Genomic DNA, 19180 nt, shown 5'->3' with positions numbered 1-19180 from the left:
CTGCCATTTTACAACTGAGAGAACCAAGGCCCTGAGAGAAGAGAGATAGTTTAATAATGGGTCTTGCTCAGAACTTCCCTTTTATTGTTCAGGCTATTAGCCCAAGGTGAAGAAAGGCAGGCAGTCTGCCAGAGGGCCCATTAGATATCCTTTTGAAAACAGAGAAGCAAGTAAATCAAGCCCTGGAGTTGGGAAGGGATTGGAGTGCCACTTAGGAATGCTTATTCCCTGGCATCATCCTACACTAACTCTGAGGGTGGGGTTTGTCAGCTGCTCGGATAACTCTTATGCACATTGAAGTTTGGGAACCACTATCCTAGGAAATGTATTAAAGGGAAGTAACGAATTCCTCTGAAATATTTAGGAAGAATCATACTACATGTATGAAAAATAACCATAATTTTTCTTATATTGAAATGTGCTCACTTTTATTTATTTGTTCAACTTGTACTAGGGCATTGTGCTAGATGGTAAGTGAACAAATAACATTCCTGCCCTCTTGAAGATTATATATGTGTGTATATATATATTTTTTACCCTTTCAAAAGTCTTGTTATAAATGAATTCACTACTTTTAGCTTAAGAGTTCTAATTAGAATCAACTAAAACATTCCTAGCCCTCTAAAACATATGGACAAAGTAAAAGCTATGCAAGGAGAGAGAAACTGGGAAAGGGATTCATCTCTGTAGCAGTGTGATATGGTTATGAATTCCAAAATTAGATATTGGATTATGTTGTAATCTGGTCTGTACCTGGGCGTGATTGAGTTATAATTAGGGCTTTGATTGGGCCATGTCATTAGGGCACTGAATCCCTGCCCTTGGTGGGTGGGGACTCACAGATAAAAAGCATGGCAAAGGACAGAGTTGAGGGTTCTTAATGTTGGAGTTTTGAAGTTGGAGTTTAATGCTGAAGTCTTAAGCTGGAGGCCCAGGGATAGAGCCAGAGCCATTTGCCTGATAGTCTACAGCTGACCTTGTGGAGAGAGGCAAAGCCTAGAGAGCCTCATAGTCTACAGCTCACTTTGTGGAGGAAACAGAGGAGCTGAGCCCAAAGGAACCCAGCAAGCCTGAACCCTCGCAGATGTTGGCAACCATCTTGCTTCGAAACACATAAGAAGAGACTTTGGTGAGGTAAGTAACTTATGCTTTATGGCCTGGTATCTGTAAGCTACTACCCCAAATAAATACCCTTTGTAAAAACCAACCAATTTCTGGTATTTTGCATAAGTAGATTAAACCAATGTAGTCATTGTGTAGTGTCTAAGTCTGTGGGCTATAAAAGTCCATGTGGGGAAGCGGACTTGGCGCAATGGATAGGGTGTCCGCCTACCACATGGGAGGTCCATGGTTCAAACCCCGGACCTCCTTGACCCGTGTGGAGCTGGCCCATGTGCAGTGCTGATGCACGCAAGGAGTGCCCTGACATGCAGGGGTGTCCCCCACGTAGGGGAGCCCCATGTGCAAGGAGTGTGCCCCATAAGGAGAGCTGCCCAGCGCAAAAGAAAGTGCAGCCTGCCCAAGAATGGCACTGCCCACACAGAGAGCTGACACAAGATGATGCAACAAAAAGAAACACAGATTCCCAGTGCTGCTAAGGATAGAAGCAGTCACAGAAGAACACACAGCGAATGGACACAGAGAGCAGACAATGGCGGGGGGGGAGAAATAAATAAATAAATCTTTTTTTTTTCAAAGCCCATGTGAATTAAAAGTTTTAATAGTATTCAATATTGATAGTCATTTAAAGTTTGTATAAAAATTATATTCCACTTAAATGGACTATGAATTGGACTGTTTTAAGCTGGCCGTGTGTTTGACACACTGCTATTTATCACTAATAACCATTCTCAGTGTCACCTTCATAGTAAGAAAACTCAAACGTTTTAGCTAGGTCAAGGATGAAGAGTACACTAGCCAAGTTCCATTGTAGCTAAGCCCATAGCATGAGAAAGAAAGGTATGTGTGCAACTTCTGGTTTGTGTCTTTACAACAAAGGGGATACCCTCATTTTCCCCTTTCCCTTCCCTCTTGTTTGAGTGAGGACAAGTTGGTAAGCAATCCTATAAGATGGAGATAAGGGCAACACCCTCTGAACAGCAAAGCAGTCAGCCAGATGCACCTTGGACCTCTAAAGCTATCATAAAGAAGAACCACTGCAGCAGCCTAGACTTTCATAGCAACTGCATTACATTCTTACTAATACACTACCTTCTTATGGTACCAAGACACTATCTTAGTTTGCCCTGGAGCATCATAGCTACAGAGAAGATAAAATTTCATAACTGTTCATTTGCATCTATAGCTTATCTTCATAGCCTAGAGAGGAATAAACTCTGATCCTTGTGCAATAACTGAAAATTTCTACCTCCAAATTGCTGAATTGATTAAACAGTTCCAAGACCCAACTGCAAAGTACTAAAGGAAATGTTACTGTGGAATTCTTAAGATCTCTACTTTGTCAAAGAGCACTTCTTATGCAGGCATTACTATATTGCTCAGTAGGACAGAGTAGAACACACCTGGATTAATATAATGTGCAAAGAGTATACAAGGGCAGTGGACTTGGCCCAGTGGTTAGGGCATCCGTCTACTACATGGGAGGTCCACGGTTCAAACCCTGGGCCTCCTTGACCCGTGTGGAGCTGATCCATGCGCAGTGCTGATGCGCGCAAGGAGTGCCCTGCCACGCAGGGGTGTCCCCCGCGTAGGGGAGCCCCACACGCAAGGAGTGCGTCCCGTAAGGAGAGCCGCCCAGCGCGAAAGAAAGTGCAGCCTGCCCAGGAATGGTGCCGGCGACATGGAGAGCTGACACAACAAGATGACGCAACAAAATAAGAAACACAGATTCCCGTGCCACTCACAACAACAGAAGCAGACAAAGAAGATGCAGAAAATAGACACAGAGAACTGGGAAGGGGAGAGAAATAAATAAATAAATAAATCTTAAAAAAAAAAAGAGTATACAGATATATGAAGTGATATCATTTTGCCCAACTCCAGGGCACCTTTTGCATCTTAAGTTGGAGAATGGTGTATCTGGCAGTTGTGTACTGTGGCACCTTCACAGTCAGTCACTGTGCAACTGAATATATTTCATTGTTAAGTTGAGGTCCCCTACTTAACATCTCAACCTCTACTGTATTTTAGCCTCAAGAATTTGGAAACCTTTGTTAATAGAGTAATGAAAGCCCATTGATATTTGATCATTCTTTAGCCAAAATAATTCAGTGGTCTATTTCAGAGTCATCTGTTAATGCTATGCCAAAATTGTTTTATTTTTTACCCACAACAAAAACTTCTCAGCTGAAACCTCACAATAGTCTGGTAATAATTTAAGCACATATGGTCCATTAATTGGTTGAGACCAGTAGGACAGCTCCAGTTCTTTGATTTTTCGGTATTTTTAGACAAAGGAATTATTATAGTTCACTTATGTTGTTCAATTGATATAGTAACTAGCAAGTTAAACAACAGGTTTAAAAATACAATGCAGTTATTGATAATTATATTTCAGTATTATTCATTTAATTTAAATGTATTTTTAAAAAGCATTATAAAAATGTGCAAAGAAGTTTTCAAAATCCCCATTAGAATCTGTATTAATTCTTTAATGCTTTTCATAAAATCAATAAAAGTAGATGGTTTTTATTATCAGTTATTGGCAGAAAATTTGATTCATTACAAAGCCTACATCATTGGGGAAGAGGAAACTGTCATACAAGGAAAAGTAATGCATTATTATACAGCACTTTTAATTGAACACTTAAAAAACACAAGAGAAAAGTCCTCAAGTGAGAAACGACTAAATATTAACATAGAATGGAGATTAAAAAAATGAGTTGGCTGAATTTCCTGAAATGCTGTTATATGTGACAGAAGCATGGTTTGAAGGCAGGCTGTTTTTCATTTCTCGTGCAAGACTTCTCTGCCTTGCTGTGGCTGGTTGAACCCAGCCAGGATAAGATCTTCTTGTGCTGGTTGCTTGTCTTTGCCTAACCAGAAATGACTGGCCTGAATCTGTTCCAGAGAGTCTATCTTCAGCTGCCTTTTTAGCAGAGTCATTCCAATAAGGTGCCAGGCACTAACAATATATTTCTCCTCCATCTCTGACTCTGCTTTTTCATATTCTTTCTCTAATGAATGGAACAGCCAGTCCTGTTCTTGGAGCTGATTTTTAAGAGCTTGTATTTCTGGTGCGACTCCTTGATTCTGTTTAGGATCTAATGTGCAGATGACACTTTTGGCTTTCTCTAAGTATTTTTCTATATAGTTCTTCCATTTGCTTCATTTCCTCTTCTTTCATCTGTAAAGCTTCTTGTAATTCATCAAGCTTTAACGAGCTGTTGTTAAATCTTGGTTCAAGATTCTCAATAATGTCTCTTCTGCAATTCAGTATTGGCTTCATGCAGCTTTTCTAGATGTTCTTCAAGTTTCTTTTGAGAAGAACTGAAATATCATCTTCTGCTTTTGAACCTTTATGCTGTAAAGATTTTTGCAGTTCTTTGACTTTTAGAAGTCTTTGATTCACCAGCCTATTTTCTGTCTCCAATTCATTCTTGTGAAGATTTGCATCATCTAGAAGGCTTTGCAGTAAAGCAATTTTTTTCACTGTTTGAATCCTCTTGGTAGAATTTTAACTTTTTATTCTCATGGTGAAGATGAATATGTTTTTTCCTGATTTCAGATAATAATCTCTACTGCCAGACTATCTGAGGACTCCTGACTGCCCAGAGGCTTTGGGTTGTGAGCTGCCTTTCTTGAGCATGTACACAATAAAGCTCTTCAAAAGTTTACTTCAAAGGCTCCCTTTCTGTTCCTAACCTGTTCTTTTCTTTTTTTTTAAATTAAATTATTGAAGTATATCACTCAAAAACATACATGAACAATAAGTGTATAATAAGAGTTATGAGGGAAACGGACTTGGCCCAGTGGTTAGGGCGTCCGTCTACCACATGGGAGGTCCGCGGTTCAAACCCCGGGCCTCCTTGACCCGTATGGAGCTGGCCCATGCGCAGTGCTGATGCGCGCAAGGAGTGCCGTGCCACATAGGGGTGTCCCCCGCGTAGGGGAGCCCCACGCGCAAGGAGTGTGCCCGTAAGGAGAGCCGCCCAGCACGAACAAAGTGCAGCCTGCCCAGGAATGGCGCCACCCACACTTCCTGTGCCGCAGACGACAACAGAAGCGGACAAAGAAACAAGACGCAGCAAATAGACACAGAGAACAGACAACTGGGGGAGGGGGGGAATTAAATAAATAAATAAATCTTTTTTTAAAAAAAAAAAAGTTATGAACTTATAAAACAAACATATAACATCATACAGGACTCTCATAATTCACCCTAACAAATAACTTGCATTGTTGTTAAACCTTTTTAACTACTAAAGAGTATTGTCAAAATATTACTACTAACCAAACTATTTTTCCCTCAACCAATCCTATTATTACTATCTTTATATCATTTATATATGAACATACATAAGCAATTAAGTGATTAGTGAAAATTGTGAACTTACAAAGCAAACATACCTAACATCATACAGGGGTCCCGTACATCAACCCTCCACCAACACCTGGAATTGTTGTGAAATGTTTCTTACAAATTATGAAAGAATATTGTCAAAATCTTACTACTAATCATAGTCTTTATCTTACATTTGGTGTGTTTTTCCCCCAACCCACTCTATTATTATTTTTTAAATATATTTTTTATAACAGAAGTTGTAAACTTATAAAACAATTATGCACATGTGCAGAATTCCCAAACAATGCCCCTCTATCAACATACCACACTGTGGTAGGACATTTGCTACAGATAATATCATCTGATTGTTACCATGTCCATAGTGTACATTTGGCTCACATTTTCTACACTGCCTCATTATCAACACAGTACATCTTTGGCATAGATGCAAGAATATTATATTTTTACTGCTAACCACTCCAGCTGTATTTTTCCCATGCTTCTCCACATTCCTAACACCATGCAGTACTGATGTACTTTTGCTCTAGCTCACAAAGGACATGCTAGCATCTGTACCATCAACCACATTTCTCATCCACCTCTTGCTTTACTGTGCTATTCATTCCTAGATTATTTTCTAGCATTCTGTCAATTGGCATTTACATACCTAGACTATCATTTTCAGTCACATCCCCATTTATAAACTAGCTGTTACTCATTATGTGTTACCATCCACTCTATACATTTCCACACTTCTATGGTAAAGCTAATTAAAACTTCTATATACATTAAATATCAGTAATCTGTCTCAGTCCTCCTCTTATCTCTTTTAAGAATCCACCACCTACCACCAGGTCTTGAAGACATTTTCCTACAATTTCTTCTAGAAGTTTTATGGTTCTAGCATTTATTTTTAGGTTTTTCATCCATTTTGAGTTAATTTTTGGGTAAGATGTGAGATAGGGGTCCTCTTTCTTTCTTTCAGCTATGAATATCCAATTCTTTCAGCAGCATTTGTTGAATGGATTGTTCTGCCCAAGCTGTGTGGGTTTGACAGGCTAGTCAAAAATCACTTGACCATACCTGTAAGAGTCTGTTTCTAAACCATAAATTTGGTTCCATTGGTCTATGTGTCTATCTTTAGGCCAGTACTATACTGTTTTTACTACTATAGCTAGGTAATATATTTAAAGTCTGGAGATGAGAGTTTGCTTTTCTTTTTTGATGTTTCTGGCTATTCAGGACCCCTTACCCTATCAAATAAATTTGATAATTGAGTTTTCTTTTTTTTTTTTTTTAAACGTTGGTGGAATTTTTATCAGGATTGCATTGAATCTATATGTCAATTTGTGTAGAGTTGACATCTTAAAGATATTTAGTCTTTCAATCCATGAGCAGGAAATGTTCTTCCAGTTATTTAGGCCTTTTTTGATTTCTTTTAACATTGAGTTGCAGTTTTCTGAATACAAGTGCTTTACATCGTTGGTTAAGTTTATTCCTGACTATCTGAGTTTTATCTGTCATATTTTATTTTCACCACTCTTTTGACACTTTTAGATACTTTTGTTGATATAGTCTTAATTTCTAGACTATCTTCCAGGCCTCTGTCTCCTGTCTTTTCTTTTCAGCCTCTAGCACATCCTTTAGTTTTCCCTGAAAAGCTGATCTCTTGCTTAGAAATTCTCTGTTTCTCTTTATCTGTGAATATTCTAATCTTGCCCTCATTTTTGAAAGACAGTCTTGCTGAATATAAGATTCTTGCCAGGAAGTTTTTCTCTTGTAGTATCTTAAATATATCAGACCACTGTCTTCTTGCCTCCATGGTTTCTGGTGAGAAAGCAGCACTTAATCTTATTGGGTATCCCTTATATGTTCGCTTTCCTCTTGCTCTTCTCAAAATTCTCTCTTTGACATTGGCATTTGACATTCTGATGAGTATGTATCTTGGAGTTGGTCTATTTGGATTTTTTCAGATGGGAGTATGTTGTGCTTCTTGGACATGCATTCCTTCAACAGGGTTGGGAAGCTTTCTACCATCATTTCTTCAAATATTCCTTCTGCCCCTTTTCCCTTCCCTTCTCCTTCTGGGACACCCATGACACATGTTTGCACACATTTTGCTGCCATTTAGTTCCCTGAGACCTTGTTCAATTTTTTCCATTCTTTTCTTCATCTGTTCCTTTGTATGTTCACTTTCAGAGGCCATTTCTTCAAGCTTACCAATCCTTTCTTCTGCCTCCTCAAATCTGCTATTATACGATTCCAATGTTTTTTAAATTTCATTTATTGTACCTTTCGTTCCCATAAGATCTGCTGTTTTTCTATGTATGCTTTCAAATTCTTTGTGCTCATCCAGAGTCTTCTTTTTTTTAAAAGATTTATTTTTATTTATTTCTCTCCCCTTCCCCCCACCCCTGTTGTTTGCTCTCTGTGTCCATTTGCTGTGTGTTCTTCTGTAACTGCTCTATCCTTATTAGCAGCACCAGGAATCTGTGTTTCTTTTTGTTGCATCATCTTGTTGTGTCAGCTCTCTGTGCATGCAGCGCCATTCTTGGGCAGGCTGCACTTTTCTTTCACACTGGGCAGCTCTCTTTACGGGGTGCACTCCTTGCAAGTGGCGCTTCCCTACATGGGGGACACCTCTGTGTGGCACAGCACTCCCTACGTGTATCAGCCCTGTGCATGGGCCAGCTCCACATGGGTCAAGGAGGCCCGGGGTTTGAACCGCGGACCTCCCATGTGGTAGGCGGACATCCTATCCATTGGGCCAAGTCCGGTTCCCCTGTGTCCTCTTAATATCCTTAATCTCTTTAGCCATCTCATTGAATTTATTAAGAAGATTTGTTTGAACACCTATGATTAGTTGTCTCAACTCCTTTATCTCATCTGGAGGCTTATCTTTTTCCTTTAACTGGGCCATAGCTTCCTGTTTCTTGGTGTGAATTTTAATTCTTTGTTGGTGTCTTGGCATCTGGCTTACTACAGTATTTATTCTGCATGTAGTTTTCTCTTTAGCTTAGGGTTTCCTGCCCTTTCTCCCTTGTTGGTTGTGCACTAGGAGCCAAGCATGTAGTTGGTATTGTAAGCTGTGGAGGCTCAAGTTGCCCTCATTGTGCCAGGGACCAATGAAGCTTCTTCCAACTTTCTCCTTTGCCAGGGGTAGGGACAGAGTCACAGCTGTGTGGAATAATCCAAGTCATGCAGGCCTAGACTGTAGTTGCCCAGAGACTGATAAGGCTCCATGCCCCTTTCTCTCCTGCCTGGAATGAGGATGGAGCTGCAGGTGTGGGCAGCAATCTATGCAGTGTGGGTCCAATATGACCACAGTTGCCCTGGCAGACTTCTGATTTTCAGTCTGTGCCCTCCAAAGTTACCTGCAGTTACCTGGATAGGCTGGTGCAGGGCATGCCAGCTTCCTCCCTGCCAGAGGCTAGGGCTGCAGGCTGATCTAGGTGAAAGAAACTAGTTCCCACTTTCACTGTGATTTTCAGTCTGTCTGGCCTCCCCTCAGGCTGGGGGCAGAGTCAAAATGGCGACCACTGGCCTATTTCTGACTAGGGCTGATTCACACCCCAGCTGTTTCCAGGGTTATATTGCAGCCAGCCAAGTCTACCAATCAGCAGCCAAAATTGGCAGCCAACCATCTCCTCCAATTCCAGCCACAGAATAGCTCCTGGGTCAGCTCATGAGGCCAGAGTGGGACAATCACTGGCTTCTGCAGCTTGGCTTGTAATTTCCCAGAAAGGCTGTTGCAGGGCCCTGCAGTTTCCTCCCTGGGACTTAGGTGGCACTAGGACTTAGCCTAGAGCTGCTATCTGACCTGGATGGAAAGCAGCCGGTCCCTACCAACACTGTGATTTTCAGCCAGCCCTGCTTTCCCTCGTACCAGGTGCAGAGTTAAGATGGTGGTTCCTGGCCTCTTTCTGACTTGGACAGGCTCAAACTTTAGCTGTTCCCAGGCTTATACTTTAGCCCACTGAATTTACTCATCAGTAGCTGAAATTGGTGCCCAACCGTCTCTTCCTCCCCCATTTTTGGGAAATGGAACTTTCAATTCCAGCCCTGGTACAGCTCCCAAGGAAGCTTGTGCCTCCAGTGGAGGATGGGCACCAGCCTCTGTGGCATGGAGCACTCTATTTACAAGTCTTCTCTGCAGATGGACAGTCTCCTCCATCCATTCCTTCAAGGATGTTGCAGGATGCTATTCTGGCCTCCTGGAGCCCCCAAACGGGTGCCTCAGCTAGCTCCAGATAGCTCTGGGTGTTTACTAGCTGCCCTATAGCAGGAGCTGACTCTAGGAGCTCCTTACTCCACTGCCATCTTGCTGGTTCTCCCCCCTGTTCTTTTCTTTTTGAAGATTGTCAACCTTTACTTTTAGCCAAAATCTAATTTATCTCTTTGATTCTTAGGCCTGTCTATTTTGCATTCTACTACCTATCTCTTATAAGTCTCAAGTTGACTTCAAGTTGCATTGACTTTTCTTAAGTCTTCCTCTAAACTGACAGTGTTCTGCATATACATCATGTTCTTCTCCTCAAATCACTGAGAACTTCTAACTTCTTTTTATAGGATTCCACTTAGCCTCCTAGTTTAGCCACTTTACCAAAAGAATGTGTAAGAACATCTATTTCATCTTTTAGAGACTGGGCTTCATCTGCCCACATGATTAGCTCATCATTCTATTGCTGAAGTTCAGAGATTGCCTTTTCTAACTCTTCATGGCATATTCAATAGTCATCTTTGGCTGCTTCTAGTCTGAATATTTCTTCTTGGACTTGCTCTAACTGAGTTTGGAGCTGCAGATGCCTTCTTCCTGCTGGGCTAATAGGATCTTTATTAGAATCAGATTGATTGAGTCTTTCCATTAATATCCGATTCTCTGCCAACAAACTACTTTTTTCTTCTTGCAATGCTGCAACCAGCATACTCAATTCCTAGCATCCTTGAACAATTTCTTCTTTTGCTGACAAAGCTTCATTTAATTCCTCTGTAGTTTTCTTCGTCTGGCAATCAAGGTTAACATAGACATCATTTCCAACAGAGACGGGGATTCTTTATTCCTGGGTTCCTGAATGGCTGTCATGAAAGCATGTTGAACAGATTCCTCCACTATCATAATGCCTTGGACATACTCTTGCTTCTGTTTATAGTTCAAAGTACAGCCTAAAATGAGTTGAAGCATCCTCCCAAATTCTGCAGCATCAGAATGTCCCCGAATACGGTTCACATCAGGAAGGGTAGAGTGATTAATTTGCTGTCCTAAAACCTCATGATTGTAATCCAGGATTCCTTTTTAAATTTTCTTTGAATTGCTTATCTTTAGCCTCCAATTATCTACTTCAATTTTTATTCTGTTTAGCCAATTTTCATCAAAATGTGCAGGATCTATCTTTTGAAGAACCTGGCCCATCACAACCCCATTCGTTAAATCTTCCACAATCTGGCATAGCACACCTACATTAAATGTCTGGACCCAAGCCAGAAGGTTTTCGCACACCTCCACTGACTCCACGTTGATCTTCCCCTCCTGCGGCTTGACAGTGCTTGCCCACCCAGCCAGAAACCACTGCTGCTCAGCTCTGGGGCTGAGGCTGGACAATCCAGCCTGCTCACCCGACCTCTGGCCCACCTTCTCCTCCCACGCCGCCCTGGTGTTTGCAGCGGCTCCAGCAAGGTTTCCCTTCCACCCCTCCTTCTTTCACTTGGGACCACATGCCCACGAGGTTTCTTTATTTTTTATTTTTTAAGATTTATTTATTTATTTATTTCTCTCCCCTTCCCTCTGCCCCCCCTCCATTGTCTGTCAGTTGTCTGTCCTCTGTGTCTATTTGCTGCGTCTTCTTCTTTGTCTGCTTCTGCTGTTGTCAGCGGCATGGGAATCTGTGTTTCTTTTTGTTGCGTCATCTTGTGTCAGCTCTCCGTGTGTGTGGCGCCATTACTGGGCAGGCTGAACTTTCTTTCTCACTGGGCAGCTCTCCTTACGGGGTGCACTCCTTGTGCATGGGGCTCCCCTACGCGGGGGACACCCCTGTGTGGCACAGCACTCCTGGCACGCATCAGCACTGTGCATGGGCCAGCTCCACACAGGTCAAGGAGGCCTGGGGTTTGAACCACGGACCCCCCATGTGGCAGACGGACGCCCTAACCACTGGGCCAAGTCCACCGCCCGAGGTTTTTTAAAAGGAAAGTTTTACACATTCTCATATGCGATTACCATAAAAGGGTGATTATGTTATTCAATTCAATTCAATTACCAAGACCTATGACAGAATGCCCTTCATCAAATTTAAGAATTATTTAGAGAACACATTGGAACAATAGTAATTAGCACTACTCAAAATAGGAACTTAAGCAGCAGAAAAATGTTTCGATATTTATCAGTGAATCTTCTGATTCTAAATTATACTAGATTCTTAGTCTACATAAAATGCTGAATGTATTTTTATTGATGCGTATTGTCTTTTGTTCATTCACTCACAAATATTTGAGAACATAATATGGACCTGACATTGTTCTGGGTATTGAGGATTTATACAGCAGTAAGAAGAAAAGACAAGAACTAGTCCTTTAGAGAGTTTACATTTTGGTCTTATTACAATTCATAATAAATATAATTTGATTTTTTATTGTAAATTTCAAAGTTCATTAATAACAGTCTGGTTTTATCAATGATAATGTTCTTTGTTATTATAAAAGCATATTTTTAAGTCTGAGACAAAAAGAGGGCCATAATGATTCAGATCAAACTCCAATGAGAAGGGTGAACTCTATTTTCCAGCTGTTGCATGCTACTTCCAGTGAGGAACAGCTTATGTTTTTTAGGGTTCAATCTTGGATTGCCTCTCATTGGGAGATAATTCTCTATGTTAAGAGAAAATATTCCTCTCAGTCACTTCACCCTATTTGCCTTGTTTCTGTTTTCTAGACAGACACAAAATAAATCAAGTTCCTCTTCTGATTAATAGTTATTATTTCAGCATCACACATGTGGCCCCAATTATTCAAGATAATTTTTCAAGAAAACCTACTCTTAAAAGACAGAAATTACTCATTTGACTTCTACCTAAATCTGAATTACTTTTAATGGGCAAGAAGTTTGAAAAAGAACAGTCACATCTGTTATTGCAAAATGTCACCACAGCTTCCTAAATGGGTGGTACACCTGGTTGGCATCTGTCACACTTTCAGCTTAACAGTATAACTACTGATATTTAACATGGAGAGAGGTGCATTTTAAGAGTTGGTACACCTCACTGGTCATAATGTACTGTTTTTAAACCCTCTAAGAATTAAGGGTTATAATCACCATGTACTTGGGGAAAAGCTAAATCTTAAAAAAAATAAACCAAAAAAGACACTTGATTCCAAACTGGTTAGTGAATGAAACTGAGTCCTCCCAGTCACTCATCCAACAACCACTTAAATTCATTTTATAATTACTGTGAACGCTTTTGTTAAAAATAATGGGAAGGGATCGTATGCTTTGAATGGGCAAATTTTATATGTGAATTATATCTCAATAATACTTTAAAAAAAAGAAAAATGGGGAAGAGGGGAGTGAAAGATACTTAGAAGTCACAGGGATCAAACAAAATATGGGGGAAAAAAATTAAAGCACCAGCGACTTTTCTCAAAATGCACCACAGAGGGCTGGTTCACTGGCAGCAAGGCAGAGGTGGTGGTGAGAACTAGAAACAGACCAGCCGAGGCAGTAGGTGCAGGAGTCTAAGCTCTAAACAGCAGAAGCAAGGGCTTAGCAAACACTGTTGAAGATGATGTGCTTCCTTTCCATGCACACATTGTAATATTCGACCAGGATTCAGGCAAATGATTAGCAAAAGGCCATCCCAGTCTGAGAAGTCCCAACAGGTGCACCAAGCATAGGAATCAGTCAAGGGTTCTGCAAGTCTTGTGCTTCTTGTCAATGTCTGTCAGAGATCAGCAGGGTTCTAGCCCCTGGAGCTCAGGTTCACAAAAGAAAACCAGCCACTAGGGGTAAATCTCAAAAAGAATAAAGAAAGGCTACAAGTCCTAATGGGAAATGAACTGGGCACTCACCAGGAGCTCAGGAGGGACATTCAAAGTATCACAGGTCTACAAACTAGCTCACAGAGGAGGGCTTGTAAATTCCAGACCCATAACAGGACTGTTAGATCTGGGGCCCTGTGGGAGATGAGGGTGAGCTGTAAGCCTGTGACCACTGTGGGAGCCAGGAGTCAGCCTTGGGTCATGAAACCCCTGCTCAGGGATGCAGCAAGGAAGAGTCAGAGCAGAGGAATCAGTGGGGCGCCCCACTGTTGCAGCATGCAGAGCTTGGGATTTGCTTACCTGCCCACCTAATCTAGGTTGTGAGTGGCAGGTGATGAGAGTATGAAGCTCCCCTGCCCAAACTCACAAGCTAAGGGACTGAAGCACTTCCATAATATTTTTTTTCCTTGACATAGTTAGGTCTGGAACTAGGGCAGAAACTACAGGTAGGGGGATTTGGCAGATCCAGCTCCTGAGGGAGTCCCAAGCAGGCTGGGTGTGGTGTGACAAAGAGTAAACATTTGTGGAGATGTTAGCAGTAATAGGAGAGCAAAGTAAATCACCTTAGTGATGATGCTAGTCATGGATTGGAGCAAACAAGTTCTGAACCATATCTTAAATGTCATGAGGCACGTGGGTTGGAAGAAGTGAGGAAGGACAGCATTATAGAAGAGGAAAGCATCTAAGACCGACGTCGAGGGGAAGTCTTTTGAGTCAAGGAAATAACAGGTATACACATGGGCTGTTGTGAGAATGTAGAGAAATAAGGTCAAACATATGAGGTGAGAGAGGGGATGATGAAAGCTTTACAATTTAAATCTAGAAATAACTAGATAGCACATCAGGAAAACATGGTTGAGCGGAGCAAGACGACGGCCAAGTTAGACTATGAATCTGTTCTGTGTGGGAAGCAAGGCATTGGTGTCCACTGTATTCCACCTCCAACCATGGCTACAGGGCATCTGACTGGAAATTAGACCATCATGATTGGACTGGTTGCCTCTGAATGACTTCAAAAGGGAAGATTGCCTATATCACTTGAGGATAAAGTTTCAGGGGAGTTCTGTGCTCCAGGACCAGTAGAACACTATCCCGGCATTGCTGTGGAGATTGTTACAGATTCCAGCCACTGCTTTGCGATTTAGCTCCAGGATGGCACTGGGCACAGTGCTTTCATTGGCATTGGCCTCACAGATTGGGGTGATGCTTTCAACTCTAACGTCTCCTTGCAAGGTCATTCCAAGTCAGTAAGTGGGAATCTGATATTTCCAAACAATCTTGGGAAATGGACACACACCCCAAGTTAGATCTGAGCTTGAAGGAAGGACAGACCATCAGGTTGAGTACAGGAAACATTACAACAAAGGAAGGAGGTGCTTCTAAGCCCAAGATCTCAGGAGCTGGGGGGCCTAAACTTACTCTCACCCCCACCTGCAGGCAAAGTCCCTATTCCTCCACCATCCTCCTCAGTTGCCATCAGTATTCATGTCACCCTACCCCATTCGAAAATCTAACCATGGAGGCAATGATGCAGGTATTCTTTTAGATATGGATTCTTCTGCTGCTGTCACACCAGCACCAGAGCCAGTTTATGCAGGCAACGACTTGTGGGAAGATTTTAGCACTGCATCCAGCTCTGTTTCAAACCAGGCACCACAGCCATCCAACTGGGTCCAGTTCTGAATAGCACTGGCAGGACTTCAAAGACAGACTTGAAGAATAAAAATGACTTTGCAGGCACCAATATGTGAGGGAAGTTAGAAATCCCTTCCCTCCCTAGAACCAAAATTACTAGACTTTTTCATAGCTTTTCCCACTGCATTCAAGCTGGTTCTGTCACCTCCCTTTGTTGCTTGCTACCCAGCCAAGAGAGTATCTGCCCTCTCTTGCTCACTACCAAGGGAAGAGAATAATGAGTCTTTTCATATTGTGGCTGACTATGCAAAACTCACAAGGCCAGGGTCTATTTGAGAGGGAAATGACCTCTAACATCTATAAAATTATTCTCCATTTTTAAATTCTCTAACTTATTTCAGAATCTTCTCATAATCATGTGTACCTCTTTGTGAAGCCCTTTTTTAGCCATTTCAGGAGAGATAAAAACTTTGAAACTCCTTTCTCCACTAACCCAAGATTCTAAAAATGAACAGACTGACCTCAGTGTTTACAAATTCGTAATTTTGATAGAAGTAGGTATGGAGAAAGATCTGTTTCCTGAGTCTCGGCTATGTTTCCTTCAGGCTTATTCTAGTCGGTGAACATCCAGTATTGGGTACAGCTCCATCAGCCTCTTGTGTATTTATATGTCACTTCCTATAAAAGGGTTGTGTTTGTGGCACCTCCCCTATTTTTTTCTGTCTGTGGTTTAATGCAACATCTTTAGCTAGTGAGTGTCTCTTAGATGAAGGAAGTTCAAGGGGCTGTGCTAAGTTACATTCTAAAGAAGTTTTTAGTTTCTTGGAGCTCCTGCTACTTGCTGCATTGGAAACATGGTTTTACTTTTTATTTTACCATTATTCGACCTAAGTTGAAGGGTTTCAAGTGTTTCATCTAAACTTCAACTAAAGAGCTGATAGGTGGCCACATTGCCTTGCTGCCTGAGTATCTGACCTCTCTCCATAGATATTTTTCAATCCACCTAGTTCTTCAGTAGCAAGCTGCTACTACATCTCTCATCATTTATGAGGGAAGTTGGAGACACATAGCTTTAGTTGTGAAAGGTTTGCCCAAGATTGATAGCCATCACCCAGGGTATTTCAAAAGCAAGTTGCTTTCCAACTATTTTCCTTTCTCTTTGCCCCTCCATTCCTTATACACTGCTGTGACGAGAGTGCCCCCTCTCAGATGAATGGGCACTATCTATCTGGTTTGTTAACAGGCAATTTTGAGGATGAAGTGAGGGAGGATATAATTTCTTCCCTTAACACCTTTTTGGATGAGTATACTCTGGTTAAAGAGTATTCTTATACTTACCTTCAAATTATTTTCTCTCACCTGAATTTCCTTCTTATCTCTTCTTAACTCTGGGCCCATTTTGTTTCATTGCCTCCCATTCCAGGCAGCTCTTTTCTTGCAGAGCCATGGCAGGACAGTTTAAAACTCCAATATAAAACACTCAAGAAAATCTGTAGAATCACTAATGACTAACTACTGGTAATCTATTTTCTCTATCTTCTTCCATGTTGTGTTCTTTGTATTCTCAAGATTCATTTAAAATTGGAGCAATTGAGATTTGAAATTGTTGGATGGCTAGTGTAAGTATATTTCCAGCTCAAATGGGAATGGAAGTCATTGTGGATAAAAAATGAGTTGAAATGGTATTTAATCTTGTGAATATAAGGTCCAGTGGAGGCTATGGTGACTACAGACCCAGTTAATATGAACCTGGGAATGATGGCTGTGGGTTCAGTTGAAATGGTAATTGCAGATGGTAACACAATGTGGGTTCAGTTGAAATGGTAATTGAAGATGGTAACACAGTCGATTGAAGAGAAAATGTTTGGACTAACAGTGGTAGTTTCAGATAAAAAAGCAGTTTCGAGGGTTGTGCTGGTAGGTTCAGTTGAAATACTAACTGTGGTAGGGTTAGCAGCTGCTGTTGTACTGATCGTTCGCTTAAATTGGGAGTACTAGCTGCTGTAGTTATATACTCAGCTAAAGATGAATGCCTAATGTTGTGTTGTACTGGGAAGTTCAATTAATGTGTTAGCAGTGGTTGCTATGGTAGTCAGTTCAGAAGAAGAAATAGCTGGTGTAGTGGTAACTGACTCTGTTGAAGGAAAAGGAATGATAGTTGTTGTGTGCTCAGCCAAAGCACTGCCAGTTGTCATTGTGATAATTTTTATATAATGGCTGTAACAATGGCCATGGGTTCAGATTAAGGGATGGTTGTGGTCATTGTGCTTATAGGCTCAGCTAAAGTACTTACGGCAGTGGCGGTAACTGATTCAGTTGAAGTGGTACCTACAGCTGTGGTTGTAGGTTCTGTTGCAGAAGAGGAGGCAGATGTAGTGGAAGACTCAGCTGAGATGCTGGCAACTGTTGTGGTTGTGGATTCAGGTGGTGGGGTAGCTGCCGCTGTGTGTGTAGACTCAGCTGAGGTGCTGCAGTTGTTGTGGTCATGGGTTCAGGTTGGGTGGTGGCTTGCAGTTGTGGATTCTGTGGCAGTAGTCGTACCATTGTTGTTGTAGACTAGCTGAGGTACTGGCCATTGCTGTGGTTGTGGGTTCAGATGGTGTGGTGGCTGCACTGTGGGTGCAGACTCAGCTGAGGCACTGGCAGTTGTAGTGGTTGTGGGTTCAGGTGGGGTGGTGGCTGAGCTGTGGGTGTAGACTCATCTGAGGTGCTGGCAGTTGTAGTGGTTGTGGGTTCAGGTTCAGGTGGGGTGGTGGTTGCTGCTGTGGTTGTGGGTTCTGGTGCAAGAATAGTGACTACTGTTGTAGTCTCAGCTGAAGTGTTGGCAGTTCTGGTTGTCAGTTCAGGTGAATTAGTAGCTGCAGTTATGGGCTCTGTTGCAGTAGTGGTGACTGTTAAAGTTGTAGATGTAGTTGAAGTTCCAGAAATGGTTGTTGTACTCAGTTCAGGTGAGGTGGTGGCTGTCACTGTGGTTATGGATTCTGTTGCAGGAGTGGTGATTGTTGTTGTAGACTCAGCTGAGGTGCTGGCAGATGTGGTGGTCAGTTCAGATGAGGTGGTGGCTGGCACTGTGGTTGTAGACTCAGTTGAGGTGCTGACAGTGGTTGTAGTTGGCTCAGGTGAAACAGCGGTTGCAATTATGGGTGTAGGTCCTGTTGCATAAGTGGTGGCTAACAGAGTGGAGGGATCAGTTGACATTCTAGAAGTGGTTGTAATAGGGGGTTGAGCTGAAGCAGAGGCTACTACTGTGGTTGTAGACTGGTGAAGTACTATCAGTGGTAGTTAACACTGGGGTAGTGGTGACTGCTTTTTTTGTTGTAGTTTCAGTAGAAGCAGTAGCCAGAAGCCTGGAACCAAACTGCCCAGCACATTAGAAATTAGTCAAAATCAAGTGTTCTACAAGGGAAAAACCAGATTCAGCCTGTAAGGTAGAAAGAAATATTAGAAGAAACAGGATCCAGAGCATGGGGGTCTGCTTCTAGGCACCAAAGTGGGGCAGAGGGAAGAGTTGAAAGTGATTTCTAAGTGAAAGTTGAAAATGCAGGAGGTCGGAATCTGGATTGCTAAAGACAGACCCGCAGTTAGGTTCAGAGACAGGAAGGAGTAGGGCACGAACACATGATTTTTTTCTTCCATCTCAGGAAGGCTTACAATGTCATTCACAGCCAAGCATTTCACTCTGTTGGCACCTACTCACCCCTCGAAGATATAGGAGCCCAAAATTTTGCTTTGATTTTTTGGTCTCATATACATTCTCTAGACTATGTATATGTTTTTGTATGTTCAACAAGACCATTAGCTCTTTAAAAGTAAAGCCTCAGAATCTTCTCTCCTTCTCCCTCACCTTCCCCCCCCCCACCCTCTCCTGAGTCCCTCTCAGTGAGGAGGTATTCAAAGGGTATTGTCAATTCTCAAAAGAATATTGGATGTTTTCCTCAAATAGTGCCTCAAGAGTGTTTCATGTGAATTACACCATAATCCAGAGAAACAATGTTGCTCGAAATATTACCTGGTAATGGTGGAATCCTCTGTTTCGAAGTTCCGAGTGTCCAA

General features: G+C 41.9%; 2 pseudogenes; one reads left to right on the top strand and one right to left on the bottom strand.

The window, feature by feature from the left end:
* Positions 1–3829: 3829 nt before the first annotated feature.
* On the bottom strand, positions 3830–11178 carry LOC101435450 (protein Hook homolog 3-like; annotated as a pseudogene).
* A 3165-nt stretch (positions 11179–14343) lies between these two features.
* On the top strand, positions 14344–15190 carry LOC101435014 (adaptin ear-binding coat-associated protein 1 pseudogene; annotated as a pseudogene).
* Positions 15191–19180: the final 3990 nt, after the last annotated feature.

This window comes from Dasypus novemcinctus, chromosome 16 (assembly GCF_030445035.2).
Source record: "Dasypus novemcinctus isolate mDasNov1 chromosome 16, mDasNov1.1.hap2, whole genome shotgun sequence".
Classification (NCBI taxonomy): Eukaryota; Metazoa; Chordata; class Mammalia; order Cingulata; family Dasypodidae; genus Dasypus; species Dasypus novemcinctus.
Note: the sequence above shows the minus strand (reverse complement) of the source record. Positions and strands in the feature narration are given on the sequence as shown.